Consider the following 13,322-nt stretch of genomic DNA (forward strand, 5'->3'; position numbering starts at 1 on the left):
TGCGAGAAGGAGGCACACATTAACATAAGTGGAATTGCATTTGCACACTATTGTTGAATTTTAGAAGTCGTAAACAAATTATTGAAGATTTTATGGAGACAGAAATAGCATTAAACCCCCAGTGCTATGGAGCTCCTGCCATTGTTTTCTGAATAACTGTCCCCTGCTTGCTGATGACGAATGAAGTGTAAAGGTGAAGATGCTCTTGGGAAGGGAAAAAGCTACATTAATTCCTTTAAATTTTGCTTCAATTCCAAGGTTAGGATAATGGCAAATTGTCACTCCCCCAAATTTTATCCAATCCAGATGGAATACAATGGAGAATAGAAAAAAAATCTTTAAAAATCACTCACGGGGGTTTCCGATTGGACTTCATCTACATTCAAGACGTTCTCAGGGCTTCTCTTCTAATGGTCGTTCTGCTGTGATAAGAGGAAACATTTGGCTACTGCAGAAACCTCTGCTTAGTTTCTGCCCCCAGTGCTTCAGCATTCAGCAAACACACATTTAAGGTCTCCTGTTATTTACATTGAAATTTTTCTATTGACCCTGCCAGTGTGAATGAATTTCAAACAAGTCATTTCTTTCTCTGCATAGATGATTTCCCTAGGTTCCTGGTGGGGGTTACTTTTAATTCCTCTAGGGCTACTCTCTATTCCTGTTAGCACCCCGAGGATTTGCTTTCTGTTTTCCACCGTGTTGCCCACGTGTGGCCCTCCCTTTCTTTGCACCCTACCCTGGGTATTCCAACTCTTGTGTGGGGGATGTTGGATAATAGCTACTATTCTTGAACAGGAATACTTTATAGGCCTTCAGAATAGACATTTTCACCATCTGTTACATAGAATCTGGAAATGTGCTGGGAAAATAGGTTATAATTAACTAAAAAATGGGTAAGACTGTGTATCTTAATGCATTTAGAGTTGAGGAAATAGCCTCTCAAATTTTCATGAAAAGAAATGGAGATTGTACTTTTTTTTAATTAATAGGATTTTTTGGGGAGCAGTTTTGGGTTTACAAAAAAATCTAGGGAAAGCATAGAGAGCTCTCATACTCCTTCCTCCCCTGCCCAGTTTTGCCTGTTAACATCTTGCCTTAGTGTGTGCGTTTATTACAATTGATGAGCCAATTGTTGATACATCATTATTAACTAACATTCATCATTTACATTAGGGTTTACTCTTGGTGTTGTGTGTTCTATGGATTTTGACAAATGTAAAATGACATGTATCCACTATTATGGTATCATATTGAACAGTTTCACTGCTCTGTGCTTCATCTATTCATCCCTACCCCCAAACCCTTGGCAATCACTGTCCTTTTTATTATGAAGGGGTTCAGGACAAGTCTCTCCAAAATATGCCACTTTGGCTTGTGGGATATTTCGAGTTGAAGATAATCAAGACCCTGTGGGCTCAAGAGAAACTTTTGTCTCTCTTTTAACTACTTAGAAGAATCTAAATTGGGGGTCTTTCCCAGAATAAGATTTATTACCAGAGATAAATTTTATCTGAGTGACACATCTGTATGGCAGGATAAACATCTAACTACCAAACATCTGCTCTTTTTATTGCCCTGTGATTTACCCTCCTCCCCTTTGAGGACCCAAACCCCTATTCCATTCCTTAGCTCAGGAAGGCATATATACCTCATTTTACCTTTCTATCTTTGAATTTCTCCTGTATGTGAGATTCTTATATGTACTGAATGAAATTTCATTTTCTCTTGTTAACCTTTCTCATGCCAATTTATTTCTTAGGCCAGCTGGAAGAACTTTTGAAGTGCAGAGAAAAATTTTTCCTTCCCAACAACTGTTTCCATAGTTTTGCCTTTTCCAGAATGTCATACAGTTAGAGTCATACAGTAGGTAGCCTTTTCAGATTGGCTTAACAATATGCCTTTAAGATTCATCCATGTCTTTTGTGGCTTGATAGTTCATTTCTTTTTAATTGGTGAATAATCAGCTTACCTTTAATTGGTTAGCATTGAGTTAGGAACTTGGATTTTCCGATATGGGAGAAAAGGAAAAAGAGACTTACCTTTTGCTCCTCGGTCCAGCCTGGCATTTTTTTTTTTCCTACCACTGATACCTGGTAGATTTAAATCACCAGCATGATTTGTGGATACCAGATAATGAGACTAATTTAACAATCCACATGGGAAAATGAGACTTATTAATTTGATTACATTTCATATAGTCATACTAGCATTTTCCCTTGGTTAATTATAAAAGGCATACAATGTCTAGTCTCTTGCTCACTAAGAAAAAAGACTTGTTTTTAATGCTGCAGGTATATATTTGATTTGAAACCAGTTTAGGGAAGTTATCATTCTGTGTGTTTATACTTGTCTCATATCAGGCATAGTCAATCCACAAATTTTTTTCAACACATACTGGATATTAGGTACCAGTTTGTATACTGGGAAAAGACTTGTCAATAAGATTGGTGAATAAGCTTACAATATTCTTATTGTAAAGAACAGAGAGGCAATAAACAAATAATGAACAATTTAGGTCCTAAAAAGTTCTATGAAGAAGACAGTTTAATGTGGTAGAGTATGTATGTGTATGTAGTCTGTGTGAGTTTACATGGGTGTGTGTAGATAGTGTGTGCATGTATAGTGCATATGTTCAGTTCATGCACAAATTTATAGTGTGGTGTGTGTGTGCGTGTGTCAGGAGGCAGGTTGCAACTGCTTTTGCTAGAGTATTTAGGGAAGGCCTCTCTAAGGAGGTGGCAATTAATTTTTTTTTTTAAAGATTTTATTTATTTATTTGACAGAGACACAACGAGAGAGGGAACACAAGCAGGGGGAGTGGGAGAGGGAAAAGCAGGCCTCCCGCTGAGCAGGGAGCCCGATGCAGGGCTCCATCCCAGGATCCTGGGATCATGACCTGAGCCGAAGGCAGACGTCTAACAACTGAGCCACCCAGGTGCCTGGGTGGCGATTAATTTGATGAGTACAGGCAACCATGTGAAGATCTGGGGAAGGGCATTTTAAGTAGAGGGAACAGTAGGAGAAACAGCCCTGACTGGGAGCTGTCTTTATCCCGGGAACTGAAAGAAGGCTGATGGGATTGGAGCAGAGCAAGTGATGGGGAAATGGAGATGGAGGAAAGGAAGGTAAAGGCCAGGTCTTAACTGCCCTTGTAGGCCAGGAGTTTTTGTTTTAAATGTATTGGAAACAATTAACCTCACCCAAACGAGGTCTGGCTTTTGTCCTTGGCTCCTGGGAGCCCTGCCTGATATGACAGTCTTTGTCTACCTTGAAGTCCTGAGCCACACTGGATAGTTTGACAGTGTGATTTATGGTGGTTGTTTTGGACCATATAGTAGCATCTCAACTTCCAGAGGGACTAGAGACTAAAGATCAGCCATGTGGACAGGCAACCATGTATAGGTGACTGAATCCCAATAAAAATTCTGAATACCAATGGTTGATTGAGCTTCCCTGGTTGGCAGTAACACCATGAGTATTGTCACACATCTTTGGAGGGAAGAGTTAGTGCTATACATGACTCTGCTGGAAATGACAACTGGAAGCTTTGTGTGGAGCTGTCCTGGACTCCGGCCCATTCTCTTCTTCCCTTGGCTGATTTCTGTCTATATCCTTTCTTTGTAATAAACCAGAACCATGAGTATAACAGCTTTTAGTGAGTTCTGTGAGGTTTTCTAGCAAGTTATCCAACCTGAGGGTGGTCTTAGGGACTCCCAAACTTGTAATTTGCGACACAAGAGAGGGCAGTCATGGGGACCCCTGAACTTTGTAGCTGGTGTCAGAAGTGAGAGTGATCTTAGAGTCTCAAGTCTGCAGAAGCCATTGGAGTTTAAGCAAGGGAGGAACAATGTTTGATTTCTACTTTAGGAGGATGGCTTTGACTGCTCTGTTATGTGTTAGAGTAGTCTGGAAAGAGGTGGTAGAGACTTAACCAGGATGACGTCAGTGGAGAAGTTCTTAGATAAGGCACATGTTTTGTTAATAAAGGTGGCAGTACTTACTGATGAGTTGAGTATCATATTTGCTGTCACAGACAGGTGTCTATGGCTGGCAGATAAATGCCACTATTAAATACCAGCAGGTTTTAGGTTGTATCACAGGAAGACTTTCTGAGAAATCTGGAAGACTGTTTCTGAGACCTTTGAGCTCAATCTGTCCGTAGGACTACATCTTAAAACATGTTTAATACCATATTGTTAGTATTTTTCTGGTTAACAGTTCTCTTTGTGTGTAATTTAAATTTTCTTTGTATGTGTAGTTTAGGAAAATTGGAGACTACTTGGATTTTATGTATTTGGTGTCCATTTGGAAGCTGGTACTTTCTTTAAGGTTGTTGTGCTATTGTGTCATGCCTCATGTCCTAAGGCATTTAAGTATTCATGAATCTTATTTTCTTCTGCATAGGATATAAAATGAGTGTTAACTTTGAAGAAATGTATACAATTTCTAGCACTGGGTTTAGCATATAAAAGGTACTAGATAAGTATTGACTGAATGAAGGAAGGAAAAAAGAATGGCATTTGAGCCTTGACCTTCATCCTAATAACAAGCATAGGAGGAACTCACAGGTCTTCAAGTGTTAAGGTTTGGGGCTAACAGGTGTCCTCACTACTATAATCTATTCTGTGGGTAACAGTCTGAAGTTTGGCTCAGTTGAAAAGGGTATTATGTGAATAATATTTCTATTATTTCAAAATCCATTTCCTTTTTTTTAGATGAAAGCATTATTTTGTTTACTCACTATATCTTCATTGAATCCCTGCTGGGTACCAAGCATTAGCCTGGCCCTGGGGATTACAAAAGCAAAGAAGGCCTCATCCTTACCCTCAGTGATTTCATGATTTCATGTTCTCAGTGGGCAACAGTTCCTTAGGGGATAAGGGATGGAGAGAAAAGGAATAGTTTTATGTAGGACAAGACATTTCCTACTTGAGTTCCAGACAGCATGCTCTGGGGACAAAATAGAAAGCAGGAGGCAAGAATGTTGGAGTTACCTTTTATCTCTTCTGTGACTCATTTCTACATTGGGTAGATAAGCAGGATCAAACATTCAAGTCTATCTGTTCTTTTCCTACTAAAAATATAAATTTCATACCACTTCTGAGCAGGTAAAAACTCTTTCTGAACATTCTCTGTGAATCTCTGTTCTGCTCCATCTTCCTCTGGGCCTTGAGAAATTGATGACCCCTTCCTGAAATTCCATAGGAGTTTTAACTGGGAATAAAATAATAAATTGTTCTCAAATGGTTTTTAATCTGTAGATAAATAAAGCAAATTCTTAAATATATGATGAAGAGAATAATGCCAGTTAAATATGAACTCTTCTAAGGGGAGAGAGGGTTCTCAGTGTGGGGCACAAGTCATATCTGCTGGGAGTAGAGGTGGGGAGCTAGGAAGTGGTGGGGGGAGGATTAGGAAATGTGGTGTGCTACATACAGTTTGTATTGTTTCTCTGTAGCCTATTATGTTTTCAAGAATTTTGCCTGCTGGTTGATGTCAACTTAATAGCTTCAAATCAGCCCTGGTGAGAGTATTGACACAGAAATTGGTAAAGGCTACAACTCAGGGCTTTGTCCATCCCGTGCTGATTGTTAAACACTTACCATCACCCCAGTGGATGTTGGAAAACCTTGGCTCTGAGATGAACCTGGGATGGAAAAGGGAAAACTCTCTAGGTAGAGCACCTAGTTCATATCTAGGCAGGAAGGCAAGAAAGGACATGGTGTGTGTGTGTGTGTGTGTGTGTGTGTGTGTGTGTGTGTGTGTGTGTCTGTCTGTGTGTGTGTCTGTGTCTGCCTGCTGTGAGATGAACCTGGGATGGAAAAGGGAAAACTCTCTAGGTAGAGCACCTAGTTCATATCTAGGCAGGAAGGCAAGAAAGGACATGGTGTGTGTGTGTGTGTGTGTGTGTGTGTGTGTGTGTGTAACAGTGCAAAGGTCAGTGTGATTAAAGTGTAGGAAAATATAGGGGAGGATTAGGAATGAGGCTGGAAGGTAGGCTAGGGTCTTGAATATCAAAATACTCAGCTAAAGGATTTTGTAAGTTCATTTGATAAACAGTGGAAGTCATGGAAGGTTTTATAGCACAAGAGTGAGACAAGCAGAGATGATGTTGTACAGTTTGTTTAGGATTTATTTTTATTTATTTTAGAAAGAGACAGAGAGTGTGCAAGTGGGCCAGGAAGGGGAAGAGGGAGAAGGAGAGAGAGAATCTTAAGCAGACTCCCTGCTGAGCATGGAGCCTGATGAGGGGCTTGATCTCATGACCCTGAGATCATGACCTGAGCTGAAACCAAGAGTCAGACGCTCAACCAACTGAGCCACCCAGGTGCCCCAACAGTTTGTTTAATCTGTCATCCAAGATCAAGGTCAGAGAGTGCTCTGAAACTTCTTGTCTAAGGTCCTCCATGTGCAGTCACTTTCTAAATCTTAAAGCTCCTACTTTCACAATTTCTATTCATTCCATCCCCTCATTTCCATTGCAGGTGGGAAGCCTGGGAGCTGACCTTGGGTGTAGGAAAGAGGTTTCTGTCTTTAGAAGGCCTTTCCACATCAAAATGACATCTTTGGCATGTGTAGAGGTGTGAGGTAAGAGATCTAATTTATTACTCTGTCTCCCAAGATGGTCAGCAAGTTATTCTAATTTATTGACTAGTTTGTCCTTTCCTTACTGATTTTAAAGGCTGGGACACAAACAGATAATAATGTTAAGATCCAGACTTAGATCCTCAGACTCTGTGGTGCTTCTCCCAGTGAGTTCTAAGTATACTAGCATCCCTAAGGTTATCTAAAACCCTTTTCTTTACTGCAGAGTTTTCTAACATGTCATATCAATTGGCTTGTTTTAATTGGGTTCCCCTAGAAGCGGACTCTGTGACAGAGTAGTAGGGCACTGGGGAACTGAATGAAACAAAGAAGGGAGGGTAGTTAACAAACATTCTTTTATGATGCAAGTTACCATTGTGAGTAATTAGTTTTGGTCTTAATCTGTGTAATAAAAATGTTAACAGCCAACACATAGTGCTTATTATGTTCTAGGTACTGTTCTAAATCCTTTACAAATCTTGATGCATTTATTCTTTAAAAAATCTTTTTTATTGTGGTTGATATACAATGTTAGATTAGTTTCTGGGGTACAACATAATGATTCAACAACTCTGTATGTTATGCTATGCTAACCACAAGTGTAGCTACCATCTCTCACTATACAGTGCTGTTACAATACCCTTGACTATATTCCCTATGCTCTACCTTTCATTCCTTGAGTTATTCATTCTATAACTGGAAGCCTGTATCTCCCACTCCCCTTCACCCATTTTGCCCTCAAACCCCTTCCCCTCTGGCAACCATCAATTTGTTCTCTGTATTTATGGTTCTGTTTCTGCTTTTTTTGCTTGTTCATTTGTTTTAAATGCCACATATAAGTGAAATCATGTGGTATTTTCTTTCTCTGACTTACTTCACTTAGCATAATACCCTCTAGATCCACCCATGTTATTGCAAATGGTAAGATCTCATTTTTAAATGACTAAGTAATATTACATCTTCTTTATCCACTTATCTATTAGTGGACACTTGGGTTGCTTCCATATTTTAACTATTGGAAATAATGCTACAATAAACATGGGGGTGCATATATTTTTTTGAATTAGTGTTTTCATTTTTTTTAGGTAAAGGGCCAGTAGTGAATGACTGGATCATATGGTAGTTCCATTTTTAACTGTTTGAGGAATTTCCATACAGTTTTCCACAGTGGCTGCATCAATTTACATTCCCACCAATAGTGCACTTAGGTTCTTCTTTGTCCACATCCCCGCCAACACTTGTTATTTCTTGTCTTTTTTATTCTAGCCATTCTGAGAGGCATAAGGTGATATTTCATTGTGGTCTTGATTTGCATTTCCCTGATGGTTAGTGATACTGAACATCTTTTCATGTATCTGTTGGCCATCTATATATATTCTTGGAAAAAATGTCTATTCACGTCCTCTGCCAATTTTTTAATCAACTTATTTGGGTTTTTTCCTTTGCTTTTTGTTTTGATATTGAATTGTATAATTTCTTTATGTATTTTGGATATTAACCCCTTATCGAATATATCATTTGTGGATATCTTCTCCCATTTGGTAGGTTACCTTTTTGTTTTGGGTGATTACTTTTGCTGTGCAAAAGCTTTTTATTTTTGTGTAGTTACAATAATTTATTTTTGATTTTGTTTTCCTTGCCTGAGGAAACATATCTAGAAAAATGTTGCAAAGGCTGATGTCAAAGAGTTTATTGCATATGTTGTCTTCTAGGAGTTTTATGGTTTCAGGTCTCACATTTAGGTCTTTAATCCATTTTGAATTTGTTTTTGTGTATGGTGAAAGAAAGTGCTCCAGTTTCATTCTTTTACATGCAGCTGTCCAGTTTTCCCAGCACCATTTATTGAAGAGACTCTTTCCCCCATTGTCTTGCCTCCTTTGTCATAAATTAATTTATCATATAAGTGTGGGTTTATTTTTGGGTTCTCTATTCTGTTCTATTGATCGGTCTATTTTTGTGCCAGTACTATACTGTTTTGTATAGCTTTGTAGTATATCTTGAAATGTGGGATCATAGCTTTGTAGTATATCTTGAAATGTGGGATTGTGATAGCTTCAGCTTTCTTCTTTCTCAAGATTGTTTTGGCTATTCAGGGTCTTTTGTGGTTCCATATAAATTTTAGGATTATTTGTTCTAGTTTTGTGAAAAATACTATTGGTATTTTGATAGGGATTGCATTGAATATGTAGATTGCTTTGTGTAATAGAATTCACAGTATTAATTCTTCCAATCCATGAGCATGGTATATTTTTCCATTAATTTTGTCATCTTTAATTTCTTTCATCAGTGTTTTACAAGTCTTTCACCTCCTTGGTTAAGTTTATTCCTAGATATTCTTTTTGGTGCAGTAGTAAATGGAAGACTTTTTAAAAATTCTCTTTCTGCTTCCTTGTTACAGATTGCTGTATATTAATTTTGTATTCTACAACTTTACCAAATTCATTTATTATTTCCAATAGCTTTTTTGGTGGAGTTCTTAAGGTTTTCTGTGTATAGTATCATGTCATCTGCAAATAGTGGTAGTTTTACTTCTTCCTCACCAATTTGGATGCCTTTTATATCTTCTTCTTGTCCAACTGCTATGGCTAGGACCTACAGTACTATGTTGATTACAAGTGGCAAGAGTGGGCATCCTTGTCTTATTTTTGATCCTAGAAGAAAAGCTCTCGGTTTTTCTTCATTGAGTATGGTGTTAACTGTGGGTTTTCATATATGGCTTTTATTATTTTGAGGTATGTTTCCCCTAAACCCACTTTGTTGAGAGTTTTTATCATGAATGGAAGTTTAGCTCATTTATTCTTTATAAGGACATCATAATTTCTCCATTTTATAGATGAGTAAACTGAGGCAGGGAGAGTGGAGTCAGTGTCCAACATCACATAGCTTATAAATGGCAGATCCCGGAATCTGGAGGACTTGCATAGTCTATAGGACTGATTATCCAAAGGGAAATAGTCTTAGTAGAGAAGTGGCTGAAAAATCAGGGCAATTACATCCTGGTAAAAATTGGTGAAAGTATTGCTTTTGACCTTTAGTAGTTAAATGTTTGTGAAAACCCAGGCATGGCCCTTAGGTATGCCATTCTAATGAAACAAAGTAGACAATAATTTCCCAAAGAAAGCCTTTTAAGAAAATACTGACTAAAGCAGAGTGTCCACCTGAATGATATTAAAATGGATTTGTTATAATATAGAATGAGGAATGGGGGAAAACACAAAAACAAAAACTTACTTTTGCTAGCATTGGTTTATATATCCAGTTACTTTCCCCATCCCTGTATATAAAAAATTAAAATGGAGAAAATACATTTACCTTTTGTTTTTATTAAAAATACTGTTAGGACTAATGTTGCCAGAATATGTTTAATTTTTAACTTACATTTATTTATCTGTTCCATTGATGTAACTGGTGCTCACTTAGCCCAGGATACAGGTTAATAACCTCATAGCCTGAGAAAAAAAGAAAAATTAAAAAGAATACTCCATGGTTTAGGTGATCATTTGAGTTACTGTCTTCTTTCAATAACCTGTTCCATTTCTTGCCCTTTCTGCATGTGCCATTTTGTGCTTTCCAAAGCTCCATAGGCCACATTAAAAAAATAATGACTTCAAGGCATTATTTCCAAAAGAATTACAAATGAATTACTTTTAAAAATTAGACCTTGATTTGCACCATAATGGCAAGAAAATAAAGTATTTCTATTTTATTTATCTATATTCAAATTAGAGCATTGTTATTTGTGATTTGAAATACATACTAAGGTATTTTTCTTGCTCATATCTTAAGAGCAGTGTTAGTTAATGTGCTCCTGAAGCGCATTAGCTACTTAGTCTTCTGGAAAATTATGTAAAGACAATACAGAATTTGAAGAAATATGGAAAAGTTGTTGGTCAAATGTATGGCAAACCAGAGTCATTCCCATTATTATGTGTTATAAATAAACACATTAGTGTAACAGCTAACATTTTTGTATTGCAGCATTTGACAGTGTATTGCACATTGTAGCACTGAATAAAAGCTTGTTGAGTGAACAGATGGATGGATATGTGATGGTTAATTTTATGTGTCAACCTAGCTAGGCCACAGTACCCAGATATTTGGTCAAACGTTATTGTAGATGTCTCTGTGAGGGTATTTTTTAGACGTGATTAACATTTACATCAGTAGACTTTGAGTAAAACGGATTATCCTCTATAATTTGGGTGGGCTTCATTTAATCAGTTGAAAGCTTTAGTAAGAACAAGACTGACTTCCCCTGAGAGGAGGGAATTCTGCCTATAGACTCGAGAAGTGAAATACTAACTTCCATGGGTCTCTAGCCTGTTAGTTTTGGGATTTGCCAGCTTCTACGGTCACATGAGCCAATTCCTTAAAATCACTCTTGCTGTTGCTCTTGCTCACTCTATTTGTATCTGTCTGTCTACACACCCTGATGGTGATTGCTCTATTTCTTTGGAGAACCCTCAATGATACAGGATGATAGCAATTACATAAATATATTATGACTTATGTATTTGTATTAGAGATGTGAAGGCAAAAAATGTACTCTCCCGAAATCTTGTTGTCAAGATCAACACCAACTTAGTTATTACCATTGAAATATTTTTTTTTCAAACTAATTTGCCTTGGGGTGAAGTTTTTTCTTTTCTTTTTCTTTTTTTCATTTCTTTACCAAAGGCTTCTAATATCCTTTTTCTTTTCTTCTTTTCCTCTCCAGACACCCTTTGGATTTACACTGACTTGTCTTTTTAAAGCTGTTGGTTTCAGTATCCCTACCAGAATTTGATTTGATCTAAGGGTATAGGAATTTCTCCCAAGTATTTAGGCACATTCTTTTCTTGGGTTTTCCACTGAGTAGCATTGGTAACCTCGGCCACATCACTAAACCTCTCAGTCTTATCTGATAAATAACGATCTCTAAAATGTGTTGCAGTTCTAAAAGTTGACAATGCCAACTAATTTGTTCAGTTATTTTTAAAAGGGAATCACTGGGTCTTTGTGCTTATTTTATTGTGAAAATGATGATGGCAATAATAATTCTTTTGACATTTGTTACCCCGTGTTCTAGTGATCTAGATGGGATTATAAATAAGGCAAAATAAGAGAATATAAAGCAAACCTTGTGTCCATCTAAGAGGCATCCATGATTATAGAATAGGGGAAGTCAGATGGCACCATAACAGGACAGAAACACAAAGAGTAGCCATGTAGGAATTGTAGAACAACATTCAGGAGAGACCACTTCATTGTCACTTCTGCATATAGTCCAAGCCCATCAGGAGACCATGGCAAGGGTTTGGGTGCAAGTAAGGTGAAGATTTAGGGACAGTCATTCAATCTAGTTTATTCTACATGGTATCTGTTTTGTACCTTTAAACAATTATGAAAAAACCTTTATAATGTATCTGGCTAATCAAAATAATTCCTTTTTTTAGGGGTCTTCCTTTTAGTCCAGCAAAACTTGTTTTGTATAGATAAGCATTCCATTGGATGGATAATTAAGAAGGTTATTAATTAAGAAGTTGGAGGAAGAGCTCCTTTTCTGTGATTTCTGATCCTTAATTTGATTAAGTGTTTCACAGGGTCGAAACCTTCCCGTTGAGAGTTATACACGTTACCTGAATTCTTTGAGCCAGGGGTTCTTTCTGATGTAGGCCTCTTAACAGTGTTCTTGCAGTTGAGGGAGTATTGATCAGTTTGCCAGCATTATAGATTTTCATCAGCAACAGTCATTTGGAAACCAGTGCAGAGTTGTCTTTGAGAGAAACTCCTGTCCCATAAAAATTTTAAGAACTGGAGCAATGACTATCTGTTTTGATTATTTTAAGTGCAGCCCTTTTTGGCAGTCTGGTACGAAGATGACCTCTTTGAGCCCTTTCCAGTAGTGTGATTTTTAAGATTCTTTGCTGGAAAAACTAACCGAATCCCTTGCGGAAATAGATCAACTGGGGACTCATAAGTGTTCATTGTTTTTCATTTGAGAGTCTTTTGCTGCTCTGAGGATAAAGACAGGCTTGTTGCTGGGGATTAAAGGGTTTCAAGGTAGGCCAAATGATAACCAGCTGGCCTAAAGTAAAGTTTATAATCTAAGCCTTTGTTTTATATCCCCTGAAGATTTTATGTTTACAAAAGAATTCAAAATGAATTTTCCATTAGGTACATGTTGGTACCCTGTAAGTCTTATCATATAGGAAAAGGGAGGAAAAGTTTAGGAAGATAAAAAGAAGGAGGTATAACATAGCAAATATGAGTGAGAACCAAGAAAATTTTACAGGCCTGAAAAACAATTGTGGACCTAATAACATTTTTAGAACCACTGAAGGCTAGACTGGTGAAAATTCCATATTTTCACCAATCTAAACAAAAATCCAGAATTAGGAAAACGGAGCTTGATAGTTTGACTTTCCTGTCCTCTTTTTTCCCCCAGTAGTAATTTTTTAATTAAAAATATGTGCTTCAGAGAGGGAAACATTGTAATCTGAACAAGACGACTAGTGCACAGTCCTTCAGACATGGTGTTTGGTGCCATTTAGCTGAGGATCAACATTGCAACAGTTGAGAAATCATCAATGACTCTCTGTTTCTAGGCAAAGGCAAGGGTTGCTTTTGGTATTTTTGGGAGGGATGTACCTACTGAGATAGGTCAGTCCCATTTTCGTGAGGAAGTTTCACTTTGATCTTTACTTCTTAACCTCATCAGGATTCTGAACAATAGCATACCAGGGCAAACCTTGCTT

At 37.6% G+C, this 13,322-nt stretch overlaps 1 long non-coding RNA gene across 1 annotated transcript in view; it reads left to right on the top strand.

The window, feature by feature from the left end:
* Nucleotides 1-13,322, top strand: part of LOC116644498 — a 458,994-nt gene that overhangs the window by 88,408 nt on the left and 357,264 nt on the right. Inside the window, exon 3 of the long non-coding RNA XR_004301771.1 lies at nt 6,486-6,588. This is a non-coding gene — a long non-coding RNA (uncharacterized LOC116644498). The remainder of the gene's footprint in view (nt 1-6,485; nt 6,589-13,322) is intronic.

Source organism: Phoca vitulina, unplaced genomic scaffold, assembly GCF_004348235.1.
Source record: "Phoca vitulina isolate PV1807 unplaced genomic scaffold, GSC_HSeal_1.0 scaffold30, whole genome shotgun sequence".
In the NCBI taxonomy this organism is placed as follows: Eukaryota; Metazoa; Chordata; class Mammalia; order Carnivora; family Phocidae; genus Phoca; species Phoca vitulina.